The sequence below is a fragment of the Corvus brachyrhynchos genome, unplaced genomic scaffold (genome assembly GCF_000691975.1).
Source record: "Corvus brachyrhynchos isolate BGI_N302 unplaced genomic scaffold, ASM69197v1 scaffold864, whole genome shotgun sequence".
In the NCBI taxonomy this organism is placed as follows: Eukaryota; Metazoa; Chordata; class Aves; order Passeriformes; family Corvidae; genus Corvus; species Corvus brachyrhynchos.
Genome location: NW_008237871.1, coordinates 553,462 through 563,493, shown reverse-complemented (window position 1 = coordinate 563,493; position 10,032 = coordinate 553,462). Strand labels below are relative to the sequence as shown.

General features: G+C 38.4%; 1 protein-coding gene across 1 annotated transcript in view; it reads left to right on the top strand.

The window, feature by feature from the left end:
* The window catches only part of RSPH14 (radial spoke head 14 homolog), a 70,600-nt gene that overhangs the window by 54,892 nt on the left and 5,676 nt on the right, over positions 1-10,032 (top strand). The gene's annotated exons all lie outside the window — the stretch shown is intronic.

Here is a 10,032-nt window from a genome sequence, read left to right as displayed (position 1 = left end):
AATGTGCGGGTACAGACGTGCCGCGGGCTCTGCCTCTGCACAACTGCATCCGCACCCGGGGCCGCTCCGCGGGTCCATGTTCGCTGCAGCACAGCAGTGCCCGGCTCTGGCAGCAGCAGGAGTTTTATGATTGATTTCACAATGCATGTTTTAGGGGGAACGAGTCACATACATCTTGGAAGGATGCGGTCAAGGGTAAAGGGAGAAAAAACTGTTTCTTTAGTTACATGGAATTTATCTACTGTTTGCTTTCCACTTTTGCCATCACTCAGTTGCTCTCAGTACTGGGCATATATTTTTTTCTGATTTTCCCTTTCTGCCTTTTGCATTTGTATATGTGTAATTTACCACAGCTTTTTAAAATTAACCATGAGTATAATTTTTTAAAATCTCATTAATTGATTTACCCAATTTACATTTTTCCTCGTGTCTTTTTCCTTTTGGCTACAATACCGGTTGCATTGTTGAATCTGCAGCCCTGATCAAATAGCTGATTTCTCCCTACACTGCTAATTTTATAAGCTTGATTTGTTACTGATACACTTCTGCTGGAGATAGCAATAGAGACTCTCACACACAGATGGGATGCAGGCATTTTTTCCCACAATAAGGCTAACATAATACGAAGCAGAAAGCATCTGATTCCTGTGAATAATAGCACTTCCAGTACTGATATTATCTGCAGAGCTGTAGCATTGACGAATTATAATAATGAAATACTTTCATGTAAAAATCAGTATACCATGTAGAGGAAATTTTCCTATAATAAGGAATCTTAAACATTGTTCCATATTAGAAGAGTTTGCCAGTACATGTAGACTGGCAAATTTGTTCTAGTAAAATTTGTTAGAAAAGAAATTTCATATACCTAACTTGCATTGTTCTCCCAGCAAAACAATATTCAAATCATAAATTTCACCTGCTTTAATAAAAATATCTCTACGGTCTTATTTTGAAATTTTGCTTTCGATATACATGCACAAACATCTCAGTGCATTTAAAAGATCAGACAGTGGTCAATTTAAAACTTCTAAGTGTTTTGTTTTTTATATATACTCTCTACTTGCAAGTGCATAAATCCCTGATATAGTTATGTTGGCAAGGGAATAGAATAAAAAAATGTATCTGTGGTAACTGAGTAGTCTAGATAATAGGATAAAAGAACAATAACAAGGTGTACAGGTTTAATCTGCAATTCCATAAAGAACAAGTAGTTACTATAGAAACTGTCACATTACATGTATCTTTAGTATAGTACTTGATATGTGAGAAAAGGCAACTTCCACACACTAACCAACTGTGGCAGAAATAATAGCACGAACCACCATCATCCTGGGTAGGAAGATCATCGTTTGCATGCTGTCTACAGAGAGAGCACTTTTAGGCATTTTCCATTGCTATAACAAAACACCTGCTTTTCTCCAGCTTTGAGGGAGACACCAGACCATAGGTCAAATGTTGGCAGTGAAGGAATTACAAACATGCAGTACCTGAGTAATGGGACAGGTCTGAGAAGTTTGGGGGCTATTATTTCAACACCACCGTATGGGAGCTTGCTGTTGATTAATGGCAGAGTTAAAAACCAACTTCTCCAAAAAATGCCTCAGCAGATATGTCTAAGTTTTCTTCAGTCTTGCCTTGTCCTGCTTCCAGAAATTCTCAATTAGGGCCTTTCAGCATGTATTGATTGCATTACATCTAGCTAAGCTCCCACAGGAATTTAAAGAGAAATACGTCTCCAAGTAGCATAGACAGGTGATTAAATGCCAAAGTCAAACAGCACAGAAATCCAGGTCCTTAGCTCAGGACTCTGAATGTTGTGCTTTGTATATGGATAGACTGAAAACACAGAAATAACTATAGAAAGTGAATCATTTGTGTAGAAATATAAAGAGTAATGTTAGGGACCTGTGGCAATCTGACTGGTTCCCTTTCAGTTCCCTTTCCCACATCAGGGAGGTCACCATTTTTCCCCTACCACAGCAGGCTTGAATGTGAAGGGAGCAGCATTTGACTGTTGAGGTGCAGCATCCAAAATGCAACTTCCTGGGCCTGTTGGCTGCAGGAGTTTCACTCAACTTGCCAGTGCTGTTCATTGACCAAAAGCCAAAGCCTTGCCTGTTTACTGTTGCTTTCTACTGGATCAATCAAAATAGATGCATTCATACATGTTTATTTTGAAGACAATAGTACTAAAACAAAAGCGTGCTCTTAAGTGGAAAATCCCATGGGGATTTTTCTAATCAATTACCCTTTATTATATCATGACAACATCAAAATATTTATATGCACACATGCAATGTTCTTGGTGAATGTACATCTCCAAATGATAGAGGGTAAATTGAGAGGCCACATCTGGTCTCTAATAAAAAATATAATAAAAGACATTTTGTATTTCATTCAGTCTTCTACCAAACACCCTCTTTTTAACAAGCAATTGTAGATCTGGGTTAGATATTTATAGACAGGTCTGTGATTCTCTCAGCATGAAGAACTGAACAGAACATTTAAAGGAGAATAAAAAGGCTGTATTTTTATTTTTAACCATTTTTCTCACGTGGAAGAGTTTAAAATAGCATCATGTACAGATGATTGGGATCTGATATCTATATCTATCTGATATATTGTTGCTTTTTATCAGTGACTGTGAGATGGTGGGGAAAAAAATCATGAATGCACCTTCTATCAGGAAGTATCAGCCTGACATCATTTGGCTTTATCATTTAGGATGAAAATTCACTTTCTACCAGGATTTCACCATTTTATCTTCTCTCACCCTTCAGGTAACTGAGGGTTTTGCTTAATATCAACAGTTTACTCTTCCTATGAGACCAAATCATGAGAGACATTTGAGAATGTGAACCCAGACAATGCATTACCTCTAATATCAGAATCAACTGAAAAAGGGCTCCCTTAAAAAGAAAACAACCAAGCCCTACAAGTTGAGTGCTTTACGTACCTTCCTTCAAAGTTTTATTATGTACCTCCTGTGTTTGCAGCTCAGTCATTGTTTCAGCTGCTGCATCACCAGTTGCCACTGAAGCCAAGTTTAGAAAAACAAACATTAAATCCAGCAGCTGTAGGAGAGCTGCTCTCCTGGAGCCCTGGAAGATACCCTGGCTTTCCTGTGCAGGAAACTACACAGCAGTCCTTGCTTATCCAAACTTTGGGTGGATACATGGACCTCTATTCCTTCAGAGCCTCCATAGGAAGAAAGCTACAGAGATACTGTGAAATAAGGTAAAGGAACATAGTTCTTTGTAAAGAGCCCATCCTTCAAGGCTGCATTATTATGTTATTAAAAAAAAAAAAAAGGCAAATTAAAGTACTCCATGCTCATTTTTCACTATTAAGGGCAAAGGAATGGGGAAAAAACCAAAACAAAACCCCTCAAACTTTAACCTAAATTGGGGATCACTTAGTAAAGTATACAACAAAGGATCTGTGAAGGTTGAACAGACAAAATCACTTGAGATCAAAATACAGAGATATTTGGGAATTACACCCAGGAGATGCAATTAGAGAGTGCCAGGAATTTTTTGAAACCGAAGCTTTTAAAACAAATTGTACCAGCTTCAGATCTTCTGTTAAAGTGGTCTGAGCAATGTGTTGTTGGTTACTCTTAGGGTACCCACTTCCATCCTGCAGTCTTCCTTCCTGGGGGTTTTCTACTTCATAAGAATGATTAAATATTCACTCAAGATTGGCTTGAAAGTAGGTCTCTCCCACTTGAGGATACAGGTAGGCATTTAGTGGGTTTTAAAAATTTTTGTAATAACACAAACAAATGAACAAAAAGAAGAAATGTATTGATTTCAAATATATTTAGTTTTGCCACTTACGTTCTTACCAGCTAAAGAAGCATCAAATTGGGACCTCAGAAGGATTACATAGATTTTAACAGATACTTGGAAAAAATGTTATAATTGGACTTCACATTTTCTTGTATCCTCTACTTCATATGAGAACCACAAGATGTAACTACAATTTCACCAGGCACTGTTATTTATCTCTTCTATAACCTCCTTGTGTCTGATTAACAGAAATTATTTGGTAGTTTAAAAAAAAGAAAAAGACTGACAATTTTTTTTGAGGAGCAAAGGTAATTCTGGGAAGCTATGGAAGAAGAGTTGGGGACATCCAGGTAGCTTTACTATGAGGACTTCAAATGCCAGTCCAGTTCTTCAAAAATTTGGAATATTGCAGTCAGGACTAAGTAATTGGTTTAGACAATTGTCCACTTATTCGATGTCAGGTCCACAGGTGGTTTTGCATCTACATAAACTCTAAGAGTTTCCCATCTGTCTACCAACCCGTTTATGAAGCACAAAGTAGATACACAAAGTGTATTCTCTGTTTCTGTTTAACAGTGTTTTGAATCCTCTGTATATAATGTTCTTATAGATAAGCACATAAGTAGTACTGTTGAAGTGCCTGTGCTTAATCTGGCATGTTTACAGAAGCTAGACCTAATATTCTAGTCCAGGTAAAGTAACAGGTTCATTTTGCTGTTGTGCCCAACATTTACTGGGGAGGTACTTCAAAAAACAAATCATCCTCAAAGCAGCCCACACCTTGGCAGGCTTGTATTCAATTAAGATTTTTTAATTTTTCACTGCTTGAAATAAAATATAGGCTAAAACACACTGGAAAGCACTATTGTAGAACCTCGATCAGAACAGAATGCAATTTTCATTGAGTAGCAGAAAGTAGTTTTCCTTAAGAACATGGCTTCCCATGGAAAACATGAAATCTGCAAAGTAGCAGAGTGGAAAGGGGAGGCTCAATCTGCCTTTTCCACACAGCTCCACTCATGTCGTGCAGCCATCTGGGCCTGCAGTTCTAATCAAGATGTGTTTCTTCTACTCCCATTTCAAACAAAATTGCCAAGCCGGAGCATCTGAAGCAGAAAAGGATTTCACCCACCTCTAGTACTGTATTCTTCTTTTCAGGAGGTTTTATCAGTTCTCACCAGTCAATTATGCTCCTCTTGGCACCAGTGGAAGCAGTGTGAACTGTAGGATAAAATTGTCTTATTGCAGCTTTGCCAGCATGTCTGACCAGCAAATATAAGCAGTGGATTTGTCAACACCAATTTCTCCAGTTCTTTCTTCTTTGAAATTTCTATCAGGTCATTTTTTAAACTAAACTAAACTAAACTAAACTAAATCAAATCATAAAACCTCCCACCCTTCTAACAATGGAGAAAATGTAAAAAAGAAGTGCTTACACAATGAGACTGCATTCATGTTCCCATTAATTTCCTCCTGTTGTCTTCTACCACTATTTTCAGTCTTTCAGTCTGTTCAGTTTTCAGTCTGTGCAATGATTCATATCTTCAAAGTAAGTTTATGTTAATGTTCAGGACAAAATTCTTCAGAATGTGACACATAATTAATTCTAGATATTTGGTTGCTTTAAGCCTCTCATTTTTAATGTTTGACAGTAGTATAATCAAATCTCTATAGGCAACTTCCTCATTCATATACCTCTGTTTCTGATGGATTGCCATTCAATTGTACTATGGAAGTTCAGAGAATACTTTCACCATCTTAATGGCATGTTTCTCTTAAGGAACAAAACTGAAAAAAATGCTGTTTAATGCCTGAGCATGCATGGGATTAATTCACTAGTTACAGAAGGTGAACCTTAAAGATAACTAAGATGTTATCATAGTTACTTGGCTATGTAATCCCATTTTGTAATGCAGAATTCCAGTTGCACAGGTATAACTTCCAGGTATAGAAATTTAAGATCACTGAGAAAACTGTTTCTTGAACTTCATTCACATTGCTTTAATTGTTTGGCCCTCTGTCCCAAAAGAGGAAAGATTTATTTTTCTTTCAATCTATTTTCTCAGCAGAAGTTCTGAAAACTTGCAATTGTGCATTGGTCTCACATTAGGGGCTTGTAAGGCAGTTGGACTTAAAAGGTTAAAACTCTTTTTATTCGTGTAAAACATTGTAAAATGGCTCTGGATGGTTTCTCAGCTGTTCAACTGACTTACTTGAAACCAATGTTTGCCTTTAAAAAATGTTCTCATGATAAAGATACTTTGTCAGAGAAATAAAATCCAATTTCCCAGTTTGTGTGATCAATATGCATGGAAGATCGGCAAATGCATACTATGTGTATGCACATGCATTCACACATTTAGGTACATAGGAGGTCATCTCATTGGTCCTGAATGATTTAAATAGTTAAACCCACTCCTTTCAAGCAGCTGATTATAGGCAGTCTTAATTACTATCAAAATGACAAATTTTTTTAAAGTAACTTGCTTCTTGGATTTTTAAATTATACCAGAGAAGCTAATGCAGATATATCAGATGTAGTTTCTATTTTAATTATTTCAGTGGTGCTTTGATACTACAATTGCACACACTCTAAAGCAAAGTTTCTAACAACAAAAACAAGATATGCAGGAATCTCTTTCATTCTTTACTGAGGCTTAGGAATCTCTTGTTTATCAGACCAATCTTTCCTCTTCCTTGTTAATGCTGGAAACGTTTTAGGTTTTTAAAGCATCCCCAGAGGCAGCCACATTATGTGTTCCTGCAGGGTACTGCAGACTTTATAATATTTTTATAACCTTAATTTCTGTCATGTCTTTCATTCAGACAACATCCCAAAATCCTGAGTATGGGAAAAATTCTCAGTAGCTTCAAAAGCAGATCACATAATGCTTTTATAAAGGTTATAAAGTTTTATAAAGGTTTTGTATTTTTAATAAGGATCTGACAGACACTACTGTTGAGGTTGTGATTTTGTACCTGGTAAATCCCTAGGGCTCTCATAAGACAAACACACCCAGCCAATGCTCACATTTGAAATGGTTTGATACAGAATTGTTTACTATTTCTAGTCTGATCCAATCTCTGCAGTGTTTTCCTCAGTTCTCTTCATATCCCAGTAGCTCTTCAGTTCATGTAAACAGAGACTTCCCACCCCTCAGCCCTTTCAGATAAGAGACACCCTCTGTCTCTGGGCATAGTCATCCTTTGGGACACTACTGTTTGTTCCTGTTAAATTGTTATGGAAATATGGAGAACTGTTCTTGCAAAGAAGAGGAAAATATTCTGGTTTTCAAAGACGTCAAGAGAATTCTCCTCTTCAGGTAGAAGGCTTGGTGAAGCCTTCTGGGTTATAGGCAGGTGATTAAATTCATTTAATGTGGTCTGCCTCCTGCTCCAAACTCACCAGAAGGTTCAGCCCAGTTTTATAGTATTTATAGTATTATATTTAATCTACTCCCTGACACAGCCATAATGCTGGAAGCACTGCGACTCAAAATGCTGAATCTTAACATTAAATAAGCTACTACAAGGTTCTCAAACTGTGCTCTTGTGACAGATGACTCAGAGATCTTCCCAGAATAAATTGTATTTTTTCCATTTAAACAGTAGTGAGCAAGGAGTCATTAAGGAAGGTGTTCAGGGGCAGCATCCCCTGCGCTCATCTTGCCACTCAAGGTATCACTCTTGTCACAAAGGAAGCATCACCCGAAAGCATCACTGTGTTTGCCAGTGTCTACAATATAGGGTGGCACTCATAAGGTTAATAAACCCTTTATTCCCTCTAAAATGATAATAAACTATTGCAGGGCAAGCAAGAGAGCTGCTGGTCTGGGAGTTTTGTCAGGATCATTTGGCTCCTCAGTCAGTGAGCTCCCACCAGGCTGTCACAGCTGGGTGTGATGCCAGGCAGCAGGTTACCTTCTCGTGATGTCTGGCTCTGCTTTGCTTTTCCTGGTTTGCCCCTTCCTAAGCACAAATGCCTTTACTGAGCATTTCAAATAGTTGTGTGACCATCGCAGAGAGACATCCAGAGTGCCGGCAAAGATTCATATTCTAGATAATCCGTGTTTCCATACTATTTTTCTGTGTTCTATTACACCAGTCGTCACTTTGTGGCCATGCATGAGGCATATGCTTCAGACCAAAACAAACATATTGAGTTTAAAACCAGCATTTTTAAGGAAAAGGATTTGTAATGTGATTTAATTGATTTATGTAATTGAAAACCAAAACAAAACACCCCTGTTATGTACTATAAATGACTCCTTTGTCTTCTACAAAATTTAAATTGTTTACATGCCCTGCAGCCATACTCTGAGAACAGAATAAATGGCAACTCCTCTTTGGGCCTATTTGAAAAAAAATCAGGAAAGGGAGGATGAGAGTGGCCAGAGGGCTATGAGAAGGAAGAGATGAGTTCTCAGATAAAAAGCAGCCCAAGGGAAGATTAGAAGTTCTCAGAAAAACAGATCAATAATGATGTTAACTACGCAGCTGCAAATGCAACTATTTGCATTTTGAAAACATTTTTCCCAACTACTTCACTGGGCCCAGGGTATCTAGAACACTCTCTGCAATAGATAAATCCCCTCTGAAAGGGCAGTATTTTAATGAAAAATTCGATATCCTGCGGATGCCACTGTATTTTTCAGTATAGGACTACTCAAAACCCCAGCTTACCTTCCCCTCCTATTGCTCGCTCACTAAGATCCATGGATCTGAGACTGCTCTAATTTACAAGTGACTCCCAAACAACTTGCCACTGATTTTGCCTCCTCCCTTTTCCCTCCCTAGACCTTTCAACCTGCAGTTCCCCTGGTAAAACCATGATAAATTTCCATGTGGAAATTTGAGTCTCAGTGTTAGGTAGTCTTTTTGTTGTTGTTGATGGCCTTTCCTCTCCAACCTCTTTGTCTTCACCACACTGAGACTTTTGACAAGGTCAAACAATTAATCTTTTTTTCTATATTTATATCTGGGAAGCTCCCTCTAGTAGCATGACAGCATTTCAGCTCGGACAGCTTGAGAAAAACAGTAGACCAGAAAGCTCCTGGTACAGAGACCTGGCCTGGTAAAACAAAATTAATTTTAAAAAAAAATTAGAACATCCCAAATGTTCAGACAAAATAAGCACCAGTAGCCCCAGAATAACTACTGCTTAATGGCTGCACAAAATCAAAGCTGTTCTAGACAACACTGTACATTATCTCAGCAGCTTATAGACATAGACACAAAGTGGCTTTGTTGGGTTTCACACCCAGGACTGCAGTGCAATAGTAAAGGCCATCACTAAAAGAAGACATGAAGTGCAAATGCAATGAATGAGGGATGACTGAGGCAAAGAAAGTCAATAAACATTAATTGCAAGGAATAAAGCCAAGGGCCAGTGAAAGCAGCCCCGGCTGGGTGAATGTATTGGTGGAATATATTAAAGATAATTGAAACACAGACACTAAGAAGTGAAACCTGAATGCTGGTAGTACTTCCTGGCTGTATGATGATAAAGTGATCGAGAGAATTGAGAGAACTTAGCAAAAAAGTCCTGAAAAAGAGGGAATTGCAGGAAAGTGAAAATGAAGATGATGGGTTAAAACTGGCTAGTAATTATTTGAAAGTGAGTACAAAAAATAGGAAAGAACAAAGTACATCTCCCTGCATGAAGGAGGTAGAGGAAATGCTACAGCAGCAGTTGTTACAGTCAGATGGAATGTTGAGTTAAATCAAACAGTGGTTTCTCTGGGCTCAAGCCAGAGTGTGTCTGCTCTGTTCAATGAAGGTTTGTCCCAAGGAACAGTGGGATCCATGGGAGTTAAAGCTACACACAGGTGCTTGTGACAGGCAGTGTAAGCTTAAGTCTGTCACCTCCGATTCATTACTCTTCCTCTGAAACTGCGCCTCCCAAATTGCGATTTTGTATGGATTTCCACAGCAATCCAGAATTTAGAAGTGCATGTGGTGACTCTGTGAGCAGTCTAGGGATTCCAATTTCATGCACTCAGGCCATGGAGTTTCTTTTCATGAAAAACTTCGGGAGGAGTTCAGAAAGTTGCCTTTGAAAAATCTTGTCTTTCACAGGCCATTTCAAAGGACTGTTGAGAAGTGTGGCTAAAGGAATTCTGGGCACGATTTAAAGTCATCTGAGACTGCTTTAGTCTGCTTCCTTGGGAGCAGTTCACTAGTGGGTTCCCTACTGCCTGGCGTTCCATAAGGCACGGAGAATTCCCAGACACATTCC